We start from the raw sequence: 15369 nt of genomic DNA, 5'->3' as shown, positions 1-15369 counted from the left end.
GATTAAATAAACAGCCAACACAAATTGATCAATAAGCAGACAAAAAATCTTGTTTAATTTTGACCAGAACGGACCTCCATATCCATTCCTTATAGACTCAGGCAGGATATTCGGCCTGGTTTATAGTCCTTGGAAGCGGGTTACAACAAGTTAACACGGGTCACAGGTCTCTCCTTTCTTTCTTCTTACAGGGACAGTACTTTCCTTAGTATCTTTGCTGTCCCCAGCAATGTTTTTTTCTGGATCACTTCCAACCTCAAATATTATTATTATTATTATTATTATTATTATTATTATTATTATTATTATTATTATCATCATTGTTATTATTATTATTATTATTATTATTATTTTGATTATTATTATTATTATTATTATTATTATTATTATTATTATTATTATGAGTATTATCATTATTATTATTATCATCAGCATCATCATCATCAATGTTAAGAGTAGTAGAAGTAGCAGTATGTTCATATGATGCTTTGCTGTCTCGTTGAGTACTTTATATTTTATGAAAGAGTACCATGATATTATCTACATCCTCCACAGGTGGTTACTACTCAGACACTCCGGCTTTTGTCAGCGACAGTTGCAAGAGGTGTCCAATTGGCACGTTTGTTCACAAAAATAAGGCACCTGGAAAAAGTTCTCTTGACTGCAGTACTTGTCCTGAAGGTCAGATACTAGAATATAGATTCAATTAAACTAAATCCTGTAATTTAAGCAAAGTCAATTAAGTCAACAACGCACAACAAAACCTTTTAACATGATACAATAGGCACAGTCAAAAATATTTTGTCAATTATCAAACCAAAAAGACTATCAGATTAAAAGAGTATTCTTCATCAAGCATCGACATTTGATCATTTAATCTCCTTTCATGAAAGGTGCTTACTTGTTCATTGCTCAAGAGTCGACGGTTTTGAAAGGTACTACGCTGTCATGATGATAAAATAAGTCCATGGGACGTAAAAAATTCCAAGAACTATGCTTCAATAAGCCTGTTTATCTAAAAAAAATGTACGCATACTGGTTTGAGTAAGACTTTAATACAGGCAACATTAGAATGAACGATCTTGGCATTACAAATAACTCGTGAAAGCGCTTTTAAACGACTGCCAGAAGTTGCAACTGGTGTGGATGGCCATTTCAAAGTATTGCAGCCGAAACGTAAAAGGATCTTTTGCAACATCGTAGGCTGGACCAACCGTCGCTAGAAAGATACCAATTACTTCAAAGGTACACATCTCTCCAACAGATCAGCTATATGTATTAGGGAAACTCGAAAGCAATTTAAATTTCAATAACAATATCTTAAAACTGACAGTTCACTAATTTTATAAGGCCCTGTTCCCACGTATCCAGATAATGCCGGTTGCTCAAAGCATGGTTAGCGCTAACCGGCGTTAAATACCATGGAAACCTATAGGTTCTGATACCTCTTAACCAACGGTTAGCGCTAACCAGGCTTCCAGCAACCGGGCCCTAATGGTTTCAGATTTAAAGCGGATCAAAAAATATCCACTCTGGAGAGCGTATTCAAAACGTTCTGGATTCGCCAGCAAATCCACCGGATACGTGTGGACGGAAGGCGTATCTGGAAAGAAAAAGTTGAGTATTTAAAAATATCCGGATACGTGTGGACGGGGCCTAAAGCAAAGCATCAGTGCGGCGTTGATAGATGGCATTAGTAATATCACTAATTTGGAGCCAACTGGGCCCTTAACTTTACTCTGAATACATCAAACTCTGCTGACACAAAACAAATACAACGTTCCACACTTACCGTCGATCTCACTGATGCCTTCATCCGATATCAAATTTATAATAATAATAATAATAATAATAATAATAATAATAACAAGAAGAAGAAGAAGAATAGTATTAATAATAATAATAATAATAATAATAATAATAAAATGAAGTTAAATCTGTATTAAAATACAAAGTACTAAATTAAGATTCATTTAAAAGTCGAAGAGGAAGTCTATTAACTTAGGAATGGGACCTACTGCGTAAAGCTCTGCTTTTACGTGGGGGGAGAAGATCCTGCAGGGAGTGCGAGGGATTATCTACAATACGTCTCCATAGCCACAAATCTCCATCTTTGATAATCTGTTTGATAGATGCTACATATTGAATGTTTCCCAAATCTGTAGCCTATCAATCTGACTCCAATGCTTACTATAGGCAGCAACACCCCAAACACGGATGTAGTATAAGTAAAGCGTGACATAATGAGAGAGTTAAAAAGATAATGAAGGTATAAAATTATACGCTTAAGCGCTCTTTCCATCAAGTCATCAAAATGTTTATCCCGGTTGGTAGGAGTAACCTGAAATGTCACTCCAAGAAGCTTCAGATAAAAGACACGTATAATATCTAAAATTTCATCAGGATGGGGCAAGGTTGTTCTTCCTCTTATGAAAATTTCCTTGGTGTTACTCAAATTGAGTTTCAGTAAATTCTTCACTGCCCAGAGAATAGTTTTTTACCTCCCTAGAGGTATGGTCATTAACATTAGGCCCAACGGGAATGCTACACGTAACGCCATCTGCATATTTAGTCATCGAGATGTTTTTGGAATTTCAAGATGCCACTGTCCATCTGTCACTACAGCAAAGTTCTCACATTTACTCGCAGAGAATTTTGCCAGGCGAAATAGTTTCAATGAGAAGCCGCAAATTCGGTGCTGTAGGGGCTTGCTCCTTTACTCCTAAAATTCCCTTTAGATGTCTTTTTTTCTTTTTTCTTTTAACTCAAAGACTCCTTATGTTTCGATATGTCCACTGGAACGCGGCTACGATGGCGCTCGATTGTGACCTCTTCACCTTTTCGAAAGAAACTTACGATCACTTTTAAAATTCCACTCCTGACTCCACCGCATGGAAAAACAGCGTACAGGCGATCGTACAGGCGCAACAGTTAGAAAGGCAAGCTGCTGTTCGGGAAATGAGCCTGCGCTCTTACCCGAAAGGAGGAGAAACAGGGGCGCTTACCATTTAAACAGAATTTTTGGTGAGATATTTTTGACAGAAGGTACTGGACAATCCCTACCGAAAAATTGGGAAACGGAATTAGCTGTCCCATTTATGAGTCCATTTCCCAATGCCGTAAGAGTCTGGGTACAAATAAATGTGGCGGCCAATGCCCGCCAAGTGAAGTTATGTAATCCTCGCATAGGCGCCTGATTCTAGTGGTGCAAACAAATGATACAGAAAGTTCCAGTCGCTGCGGTAAAATTGGAAAAAGAAGACAACCTTCGAAGGTTGTTCTTTTTTTCCGGAAAATTTCCGTTGGTGTCAGCTGTTCCATTTGTTTTCCCAACGGAACAACCAGTTTTTTTGCTAACAAGTGGTAATCACCCCAGGTTACCTCTGGTGAAATAGAGCCCACCAAAGGATGACATTTCATAAACTAGAAACAAATCATACAAAATACTATTGAAATGTTAAAAGAAAAAAGACGTTACGCATTATTCCGATCCAACCAACATCCCCACAGTGTCGGACCCTGTTGGTTGTCGGTTACTGCGATTTTCATAATTCTGCAGAATCTCACATTCAAGTACTAAGCGCCAAACTGCGCTTTGGCTTCCATCAATCAAATTTCCGAACATGGCGGTGAAGATCGACTCCGCCTCCGGAAAGTGAGTTGGAGTTTTCGTTTAGTTCAGAGGTCGAACACCATTATGATATACTTTTAGAAATTCTTCAGTAAAAAGATTCGTACAGATTCCATCGCTCTCCATCGGCGTCGAGTTTGAATATGCGAATGTACCGTGGGAACCAAAGACGCTGATTGGTGGGTTAGTCACGCATCAATTGATTTCGTCATTAGCGGTTGGCGTCGGAAGTTTGATTGATGGAAGCCAAAACGCAGTTTGCCCGTTGGCGCTTGAAGATGAATTCCGCAGAATTATGTCAGTTATCGGTAATATTTTTCTTGTTTTGTCGGCAATCAGTTATATTTATCGCCGTTTGTCGTTTGTTGGTTAACCCCATTCAGACCCTCTAACAAATGTCGTTGTGGTTTTATAGATTATATTGTATGCTTCTCGAAATGGTTCACCGGATTTCTATAAATATTATCAAGAAGCCAATAAGATGAGACCTTTTTCGCTTACTTTTCAAATGAACACATCATGATCAATGTTGGAGTTTTGCAAATAGCCTCTCAAACATGATGGCCTAATCTAATTAAGTGGGAGTACTTTACAATTCTTGCCGGTTTAACAGAAGAACAGTTTGCCGGCATTGCAAAAAGATATTTCGCCAGATATTAAAAGAAACTGCATTCCCCACACAATTATACAAAACATTCAGAAGAGGGAATGCCGGAATGAGGCTGGCCGTATGCAGCTTATTAAGTTTTATGATTTCCAATGGAAACCAATAAGGAAAGAAAGCAACGCTAAGGCCCAAATGCCAAGTTAAAACGATATTTATTGATTAACTTCATGGAGCGTTTATCGTCTCAACAAAAGCAATTTGATGAAAAGTCAAAAGTTAAACGCTTTGTTTTTTGTATGTTGTCCTTCCCGACTTTTCTAACTTGTCATTTGAAGACTCTCATATCTCGACCGCTATAGTAATTCATAGTGCCAGAGAAATTCTGAAGTTCTATTAGAGACCAAATGGAACTCTAGGAGTCAAGATGACATAGCGGTCATAGACAGCGCCTCCCACCACCGCAATCGTATATGGACTGAGTTTCAGTCGGTCCCAACCTGTTTCGACGGTTTTGCTCTGGGAAGTCCAGTTTTCCTCCCTCTCTCGCCAAAATCGACTAGCAGGTTCTTTTCCCCTATTTTGCAAGGGTAACCTTGCTTTAACCTCATTTATGTGATACTTAACGCTGGCAAAAGTTACAAACGATGGAAATGTTGGGGTAACTCTTTAAAAGCAGTCAAAAACTGCTAGAACGTCACTAGCATGAGTGTTCCCACAAGTACTTTCATTAGACTATGGCTGAGTATTCAGTGGTGGTATCTTGCAATGTTCCAAAACAGTTTCTTAGACCTTACGTTGCTTTCAGTTAAGTTTTTCGGTAAAAGATTTAAACAGCATTAGAGGCCTGGTGCAGAAACAGATTTATTAATATGAATGAATTCGAAAAAACGTTTACCGATAGACACCAGGGAAAAGATAAAATAACAAAATTAAACGATCTTTCGTCATTTATGTACTAATAAATTAATAAAGAAGTAAATTGCACCGTCTTATTTTTCTCAGGGACGAATCTACAGTTGTTTGCTGGATTTCGGGCATGTTACTGTCAGGAAGGATTTTTTCGAAGACACATGTTTGAAGAATGCGAGTCATGTGAACAACAAGGTGGATTAAAATGCGAAAATGGTTCCATTAGTCTTCAACGGGGTTACTGGTGGAAATGGGAGAACGATACAAACAAAGAACTTTACATATCCTTCAGCGAAGTCTTACGTGGGAATTCTTCTGTTGGAAACCAATCCATGATCGAGTACCGATACTCTCTTCCTCAAGCATATAAATGTCCAAGACCGGAATCATGTCTGGGAGGTATGGACTCCCCATGTATTGCTGGATATAAAGGACCATTGTGTGAAGTGTGTAATCCTGGATATTACAAACAGTTGAAGACATGCAAAGAGTGCCCCTCAAAAGCATGGATGATAGCACAGCTTTCCGTCATAGCAGCAGTGACTATTATAATTACTGCGTTTATGGTGTGGAGAGGCAGGAAACAAGCCAAGAACAAACAAGACCGCTCCTTAGTTGATATAATTCTTGGAAGACTAAAAATTGTTATCGGTTTCTACCAGGTAACATTTGGAGTTCTCGAGGCATTTGCATACATCAAATGGCCAGACTCTCTCGCACTTATTGGAAAATATTCCGAGATTTTACAGCTAAATATTTTACAGATTGCTCCAATCCACTGTCTCTTTCCAGATCTAAAAATCAATGCTTTTGGAAGATTGTTTACTCTGCTCGGTATCAATGCTGCGGTCGTCATTTTAGCATTCATTATTTATGGAATTAGGAAGGTCTTATTGAGCAGAAAGACCTTCTCGAGTCAAATGGAGAAAGTGAAGAAAATTTCCGACACAAAGCAGTTGGTCTACAGAACAGTCTTTTTTTTCCTTTACGTAACCTATCTAAGCACCTGCTCCAAGACAGCAAATGTTCTTCCCCTTGCTTGTCGAACACTGTGCCTTGACGAAAAAGGCGAAAACTGCGACTCGTTTCTAAGAGCTGACTTTACTGTCAAATGTTCCAGCCAAGAATTCCGACGATCTGTGATTATTGCATATTGCAGCATTTTTTACATCATGTTCCTACCATGGCTGTCTTGGTGGTTCTGTGGAGGCACCAAAGGTCTTTGAAGCGTTCCCCGTGGCAGCGTTCAATTCCAGAAGTTGTCACAGGATTACAGTTTTTATTCGCAAATTATAACACTCACTCATGGTATTGGGAACTTGTTGAAACAGCTCGAAAGGTGACATTAACGTCAGGCATTATCCTGATAGGAGGTGAGAGCAGAGCCTACGTTGGGTTAGCATGCGTCATGTCAGGTCTCCATGGTATGTTCTTTGCGTACAAGCGGCCGATAGCGGATCCCTTTGAGAACAACATGATGATTTCTTCCCTTGCTGTCACATTCATCAACCTCGTAATAGGTGTTGTGAGTAGAATTCCAGCAGAGAGAGCACAATCCCTGGTGGACTCATATATGGACCATATCATGTTCAATGCATTGGTATTTGGAGCAAATTTTTTGGTAATTGGAATTCTTGCGGGTAAGCATTTTGTTTCGTATTTGAAATTAAATCAAAAAGAGTTGGAGACTTGGCTATCATTGTATGCGGTTGTGAGCTAGGAACATTCAGCAGTTCACTTAATCTGAAAGATACCACACTATGATCAAGACACAGAATCGGCCCTGGACTTTCCGGTCTAAATTCCTTTTTCAGATTTTCCGCAGAAAACAAAGTTACAAACTTAATATTTAACATGTTTAAAGTGCCCACATAACCCTCTTTAGATCCATACTTTGATCTCATACTTTGATCTCCAAGAGCGTAGGAAGTGGCAGTATTTACTTTCCCCAATAGGGACGTTAAGCAAGGACTACGTAGGTGAATAAAACGGTGAATAGAACGGTGATTTCTTCCGCCATGCGAAGATGGCCTGGTTTCTAGCCGTAGTGCGCTTTCCGAATACGTAGGAGAGCATGGCCGACCGTAGTGGAAAGTGCGTATGTATTTTGTTGTACATGATATGCTTAATATGTTATTTTTTCAACCTAAATGGCAAGATACAGGCATTTTATCCCTTTTTTATCATCTTTGGGGATTTCCAAACAGTTATTTGTTGATTTTGAGCTCAAAATGCGGTAGCAGCAGGCGCGAATAACAACGCTTTTCATAAGCGAGGCTTTCACTAGATGATTCACGATTTTTCTATTCTTTCACAGTACCTCTCGCCGCGACTTTTCGCATGTCTTTTATACCGAGATGAAAGTACTTCGGCGATTTAAACTCATACATATACATGTATCAGCATTTGAGCGAGAAAAGCAAATGAGGAGATCAAGATCTATATATGTTTACGTTAATAAAATAAAGTTAGAACCGTGCGAAAGAAGGAGCAAATCTCTTATTTTTCCAAACAGTTAATTGTTGATTTTGAGCTCAAAATGCGGTAGCAGCAGGCGCGAATAACAACGCTTTTCATAAGCGAGGCTTTCACTAGATGATTCACGATTTTTCTATTCTTTCACAGTACCTCTCGCCGCGACTTTTCGCATGTCTTTTATACCGAGATGAAAGTACTTCGGCGATTTAAACTCATACATATACATGTATCAGCATTTGAGCGAGAAAAGCAAATGAGGAGATCAAGATCTATATATGTTTACGTTAATAAAATAAAGTTAGAACCGTGCGAAAGAAGGAGCAAATCTCTTATTTTTCCAAAAGACGACGTGACACTAAACACACTTCCGTTCTACTACGCGACTTGCTTAACGTGATTCCCTAGTATTGCACTGCGCATCCTGTCCTGCGCATAACACATCGTAGGCCTTATGGTCAAAATTCACGGCTTAGTTCTGTTTCCTCTGTATCACAAGTCTCAAGGGATATTTCTAAACAAAACTGTTTTAGTTTAACCATGAAGACTCTCAGCCATGTGTGAATATTGATATATCAAACGTTGCCAAAAATTTCAAAATGGCGGCCTTTCGGCAGGGAAAGCTCGCTAGAAAGAAGAATGGCCGTTTTTACAGCACAGCAGTAGAGCGAAGAACGGAAAACGTTTAAGACCCTCGCAAAAAAAGTCGAGTGATAGCCTTGCTGATGCTAAAGTGTCATTTCAGTCCGAGAGTGAAAGTGAAACCGCGCTATCGGGGAAACGTGTTGTCGATGGGTCGAGCTCGGTTTGCTTTCTGTTTTCTCCTAAACGAGGTTCGTGACCTACCTTTTTTTTGTCATAATTTTATTGTCTTACTCCACCTCTTTGTGCGGTAAAAAGTTTTGCATAAGAAAAAAAAGGTTACATGGGAAAAAAGTATTCGTAGGCATCACTCGAGGACACAAAACTGTTTCCTCGAGATCACGCACCCGAGGAATATTTGTAGTCAGTGCCTTTTCATGACGCGTGTCTGTGCCATAAAAAAAACATTAAATTATTCCTTTTAAACACTACAATACACCTGTTGTGTTACGTCAAAGCTGTGCTTCCTGTTCCTGCGAAACGTAGCGTGAACCGATGGAACAAACTTGTCTTTGATGGATGAAGTCGCAATGATTAAATGAGTAATTCGAGCAAGTTATTTCTCCCAAATAATCTTGGTGAGCTATTCTTTTAATTTCACATTTTGAGTCAAAATAATGTAGGGAACAATCGAGAAAAATTGAATGAAAACCTTACGACAACTTCTATTACTGAGGAGTCATCAAGAGCTTTGAATTTTGGCGGAATGATACGTACTCGTTCCATTTTTCTGCTCTCTCCGTAATAGACACTTACGTAGTCCTTGCTTTAAGTGCCCAATGATGTGCAGACCATGATTAAATTAGACGAATCAAAACAAAAATTGTTCATTGTTACGATGTAGTGACATATTTAAGAGATTGGTTATTCATTCCAGAAAAGCCAAAGGAAACCACGGGGGTCCATCAGTAAAATCTGTTTGCTCATTACTTTCCATCTCGTGGTATAAGAAAGATAGATTGAGTTGCAATGTCAAATTGAAAGTTTCAACTTTTTAGCCAACTCACAAAAAGAGGCTAGGAGGAAAAGCTCAACTATGCTGAATGTTCCTTTTTGACCCATCATACGAGATGTGTTCACTACGAACAAAGAAAGTTTGTCTAGACATTTTCACTGAATTTCGAACGATAGTCTAGCAGTGAATAGCACAATTTCAGGGGAATTGTGCGTTTTTTGATAAAATGCATGAAACTTCTCACCAATGTCAACCAAGGGACAGTTAACAGTTTGGGATATAGAGGCATGGCTGAAATGTCCTATAACCGGAATAAGCTGGTTTTGAGAAAAAATGTTGGAGTGTCAAGACTTCCAGAAAATATCAAAAGAGAATTCAAATATAATATAACCAAGGATTTGAATTGTAATAATACGCATAATGGTAAAAAGGGCACATTGCTAATATATAAATATATCAAAAAACTACATACTTGTCTCCACAAGTAATCTATAACTTTCAACTAAATATGTCATCTTAAATTATGCTCTTTTTTGCATCTTTTTGTTGGTTAGTAAACACCTTATACTTTAAGAATGATGGCTTTGACTACAAACATACAGGGCTGTGAACTGAAGGTTTGCTTTTGAGCACTTGCACAACCATCTGCAGGCTTCCTTACAGGAAGCTGGGCTTGGGGAAGTGTTGGCCATAAAGGTTTTCATTAACTCTTTATCTCCCATCCCCATTCAGCAGGACGTGAAAGCTCTGGAAGTGCTAGGTGTACTTAACCCCGAACATGGCTACCTTGATACGATGCTCGAAGGGTATTTTCCTTGGGAGCTTCAGATGTCGGGGGAATCCTATCTTAACTATGGCAACACAATCGAAATAGTTGCCTTCTTGCCTTCTCCACAGACGTGATGATGTTTCTAGGTGTAGACAGGCCAAACACGACTCCTCTTGGTAAAGATAGGAAATTCAAAGACCTCAGTTCATTAGGGCTTTCGCAGCCTGATATGATAGTCTCCCGACTGGTTTAGGCTTATGAATCTTTGTTAGAGTGTACAAAACAGGGATTCGTGGAATTCGTGACGGGTCTGGTGTCAAATTAGTCATGTCATCAATGTGGTCTCCGTGACGGTGAGCATCGATGAGTTTTTTGGCTTTTTGAAAGGTTTCTAATGTCATGGGTAATGTATCACGAGAGGCTCAGATTCTCTTAGACCAGAAAGAAAACCTTAAGCCACTAAATTACCCATGGCATTATAGAGAGTCTCAAAAAGCCAAAGAACTCATCAATGCTTTCCATCACGGAGACCACATTGACGACATGACTAAGGAATGGTCATCCCTGACCAAACCTGGCTCGAATTCCTGTTTTCTAAACTCTAACAAAGATTCCCAAACCCAACCCGGTCGAGAGACCTATCATATTTGTCTGTGAAGGCCCTACTGAACAAATCTCATCATTTTTTGATCACCTACTTCAGCCTATTGCTAAAACGAAAAAAACTCATACCTCAAAGATACCAGAGATTTCTAAAACTCTATAGGGAAAATGAAAGTCTCAAATTAAGACACAATCCTTGTCTCAATGTACAGTACTAGCCTTTACACTAACATCCCGCAGGAAGAAGGAATCGGCATTGCATGTAGAACATACTAAACATTCTATGAAAACAAACCTCCGATTCCTTCTCACTCTTTCTTAGAGAAATGCTAAGACTTCTCTTGAAAGAAAATTCTTTCCATTTCAACCAAAAAAAAACTATCTCTTGCAGCACACGAAACCGCAGTGGGAAATTATCTTTTGCTAACATTTTCATGGCCGAAGTCATCAACCAAAGTCCTTATAATTACAAAGCACGCATTTGGAAAAGATACATTGACGACATCTTTTCTCTATAGAACATAAACAAAGAAGCAATAAACAACTTGACAGAGCTAGCAAATAGCTATCACCCTACAATAAATTCAAGGCTGAGATTTCAGATACTGAAATAACATTCTTGGATACATATGTAGACAAGAGAGAGAGAGAGATTCAAAAAGGTCAAAAAGCACTCTATTCTTGATGTGTGCACACACTTCAAACCGACAAAGATTTTCCAATACACGCGCTTCAAGTCCTGCCACATTCCAGGCGTCAGGAAAGGCTTCATCAAAGGCGAAGCCCTAAGGCTTCTTAGAACTAACTCTTCGAAAGCAAAATTTGAAAAGCACATCGCACAATTCAAACAAAGATTACGCCACCGGGGTTATCCAGCCGATAACTTCGTAAACATGACTTTATGTGAAGTCAAGTTTAGCGAAAAAAAAAAAGGCTCTACAAAATAAAATGAAAAATTGCCGTTTGTTACCGAATGTCACGTCAACCATAGACCTAATCGGCTAACTCAATGTTGTACCCAATTCAAATCTCCCGGGACTAAGATTCTTTGTGTATTGTATTTGCATGATAATGTAGCATTCATATTTAAATGATATGGAAATACCTGGAACAAAACGTTTTATTCCCAAAGGGTTTGAATTGGGTACAACATTGAGTTAGCCGATTAGGGCTATTAGTCCCTAATCTCAAAAATGTTCTAATGAACAAATGGCATCTTATATACAAAACCAGCCCTTACTAGCAGAAATCTTTAAAAAACCCTCACTAATTTCATATAGAAAAGGGAGGTCTTTTAAAGATGTATTCGTTAGAACATAGCTCTGAGGTCTTTAAATTTCCTATCTTGATCAATAGGAGTCGCATTTGGCATGACTACACCTGGAAACATTTTTTGTAAGCTTCTCTAAAAGTTCATGCTATTTGCAGAGTTTTACTGATAATAAAAATGAAGGAATAATGTGAATATGACATTTTGCTGGTTTCTGGATCAAAATGACGCATTTCTGAATAGATCTGTAGCTCATTTGAAATTTCCTATACATTTGACAGGAAACTAGTTGAAAAAGTAAACCCCAGAAAATGCTGACGTCACCATTTTTATTATTTTTAAAAAACCTCTTAAGGTAATTCCTTAAGCCCTGGTCAAACGGCTCATGATAGTCGATGATAGTCGATGATAGTTGAGCGCGAGCTTCCGTTTGACCACCAACTATCATGCACTATCATCGACTATCATCAACTATCATTCAGTTTGAGCTTGTTCAAATTCTTCATGATAGTCCATGATAGTTTTCCTCGTTTGACCACGCGTACGATAGTTCATGATAGTTTTTCGGTCAGCTGTTTTGGTAATCACTGGTCCGATAGCGGTCAGAAAACATGTTTGCCGCTCTCTTTCGTCGCGAAAAATTCATACTTTTACAAGTTTGTCTTACGGGAGGCCATTTAATGTTCACATTTTTACGCGGAAAGAGCTTGGAACTCGCTTCTCTCGTGACTTTGCTTGCGCGACTGCCAGTGAACTATCGTCAACTATCATGAACTTCTTTGGCCGTTTGACCACTTGAACAATAGTTGGTGATAGTTGATGATAGTTTGGGGAGAATCTATCATCGACTATCACGCGCCGTTTGACCAGGGCTTTAGTATTGCATTGCGCATCCATACTGCTCACGATTTCGCGTCATTAGCGCGAGCACATTAGCACGTACGAGTACAAATCGAATGAGATTTCCCTCAAACTAAACCCGATAGCGAAATAAATGCTCGTTTGCTCTCAAACGAGCACCGTGACCCCCGATTTTTTTTTTCAGTTATTTGTTAAGAACACTCTAATAAAGAACATATTTGAAGAAAAAAAAGTTTAATAGTAGAACATGTTTTTTGGAAAATAGTTTCGTACTGGGTGTATTTTGGCCAAGGCGAGGACTTCAAGCTAACCACGGAACTGTCCCAAAATGTGCACTATTCCTACAACCAGGCGATCAAAAACGGCGTAAATGAAGCAATACTTCTTATGTGACTAAAAGAAGATTTATTTTCGAAATAAAATTTTGTATCTTTCAAGTAACCAAGACTTAATTCTGTAGGAAGGTGATTAGAATTTTTAACGCGCAATCAGTAAAACACCCCATTTTAAGAGCCTGCTGACGCGTAAACGAGCCCGGTGACCCCATTTTTTTTTACTGCATTTTTTTAATGTTCATATCATGAATGTTAATTATGCCAAGTTTCCAAAAAAGTTTGATAGTAGAACAATTACCCTAATCACCGTTACAGGACTTTTTGGCCAAGCTTCTATAACTAAAATTGTTAACTTTATGAAGGTCAACAAGCACGTAGAGTTTTATTCTTTTATCATAAAACGCATAATTACTTCTCTTAACAGCCTGACTACGAAAACACTTCAGGATCTTGCAATATGTTTGGAGTACAGTGGCGGGAGCAAACATCCGGGCATTTACAACCGCTGGAGAAAAACAGTGGGGCGAATACGCATTTTCAGTGCAGAGTACCAAGCGCAGTTGTTGGTCTTCTCGTTCACTTATGATACTACACAAACGTATTCACTTCTTTTCTTTGTTCTTTTTTCAGTCCAGTACCTCAGGTATTTTTGCCGCTTTATCAAAGAGTGGCGCAAAAATCCACAATGGTCTCTTTCGTGTTGCCTGGCGTTGCTTATGCCTCTTAATGACCTCCAGAACGAGATAAGAGGAATGACAGGAAAAAATTTTCTGAGAGATCAAGTGCAAACTGGTAAGTTTAACATGCCATCAGTATCTAGCACGTTAAAGGAGAGTGGAGCAGTAAGCTTTGAACTTGCTACTATCCATGAGCAGCCGAAAGAGTCAGTTGAACCTCGATCAGTCAACTTTGACTATGAAGAAAGCGACAACGTTGGCCTTGAAGAAGAAGATGCTGACAAAGTGGCATTTGACACAAGAAACGAGAGTGGAGCAGTAAGCTCTGAACTTGTTACTATTCATGTGCAGTCGAAAGAGTCAGTTGAACCTCGATCAGTCAACTTTGGCTCTGAAGTAAGCGACAACGGTGGCCTTGAAGAAGAAGATGCTGACAAAGTGGCATTTGACACAAGAAACGAGAGTGAAGCAGTAAGCTCTGAACTTGTTACTATTCATGTGCAGTCGAAAGAGTCAGTTGAACCTCGATCAGTCAACTTTGCCTTTGGAGAAGGCGACAACGGTGGCCTTGAAGAAGAAGATGCTGACAAAGTGGCATTTGACACAAGAAAGGAGCTTGGAGCAGTACGATATGAAATTGTTAATATACATGTGAAGCAGAAAGCGTAAGCTGAACCTCATTCAGTCAACTTTGGCCTTGAAGAAGGCGACAACGGTGACCTTAAAGAAGAAGATGCTAACAAAGTGGCATTTGACACAAGAAAGGAGAGTGGCGCAGCAAGCTTTGGACTTGCTACTATTCATGTGCAGCCGAAAGAGTCAGCTGAACCTCGATCCGTCAACTTTGGCTTTCAAGAAAGCGACGACGGTGGCCTAAAAGAAGAAGATGCTGACAAAGTGGCATTTGACACAAGGAAGGAGAGTGGAGCAGCAAGCTTTGGACTTGCTACTATTCATGTGCAGCCGAAAGAGTCAGCTGAACCTCGATCCGTCAACTTTGGCTCTAAAGAAAGCGACAACGGTGGCCTTAAAGAAGAAGATGCTGACAAAGTGGCATTTTACACAAGAAAGGAGATTGGAGGAGTAAGCTTTGAACTTGCTACTATTCATGTGCAGCCGAAAGAGTCAGCTGAGCCTCGATCCGTCAACGTTGGCTTTGAAGAAAGCGACAACGGTGGCCTTGAAGAGGAAGATGCTGACAAAGTGGCATTTGACAGAGGAAAGTACCTGGATCCTCTCGCAAACCCGAAAGAGACATTCGATACTCATTTCTGACTGGCTTGTTCGAAGTTTAACTGCATTAACTGAAAATTATCGCGGACAACGGCATTCTTTTGTAGAAATATATAACCTTAGGTCCTTCAATAATGTAACTTGACAACATATGAGTATCTTATTTGATCTTGAAATCGTTATCAGGAATAAAAGATAAAAGATTACCTCCAAGTAAGTCTCAAGGTTTGAAAATCCTCTTTTTAGAGTGTTTATCGTTAGAACTCTAGATTAAACTGGTCGGCTCTTAGAAATTATGTCTGTCGTTGACTCTGTCTTCCTTGACTAGAATTGATAAGGGCGGAAGTCTTGGATGCTCTAAATCTTGTATGGTGAATTCCTTACCATGCAGTATTATAAAGA

The 15369-nt window shown here is 39.2% G+C and overlaps 1 long non-coding RNA gene across 1 annotated transcript in view; it reads left to right on the top strand.

Annotated features, from left to right (window-relative positions):
• Positions 1 to 5364, top strand: part of LOC138036676 (uncharacterized) — a 24826-nt gene extending 19462 nt beyond the window's left edge. Inside the window, exons 2-3 of the long non-coding RNA XR_011130021.1 lie at positions 556 to 681; positions 5241 to 5364. This is a non-coding gene — a long non-coding RNA (uncharacterized lncRNA). The remainder of the gene's footprint in view (positions 1 to 555; positions 682 to 5240) is intronic.
• The last annotated feature ends 10005 nt before the right edge of the window (positions 5365 to 15369 follow it).

The sequence above is a fragment of the Montipora capricornis genome, unplaced genomic scaffold (genome assembly GCF_036669925.1).
Source record: "Montipora capricornis isolate CH-2021 unplaced genomic scaffold, ASM3666992v2 scaffold_496, whole genome shotgun sequence".
In the NCBI taxonomy this organism is placed as follows: Eukaryota; Metazoa; Cnidaria; class Anthozoa; order Scleractinia; family Acroporidae; genus Montipora; species Montipora capricornis.
The sequence above is the reverse complement of the archived record's forward strand: the minus strand, read 5'-3'. Positions and strand labels throughout refer to the sequence as shown.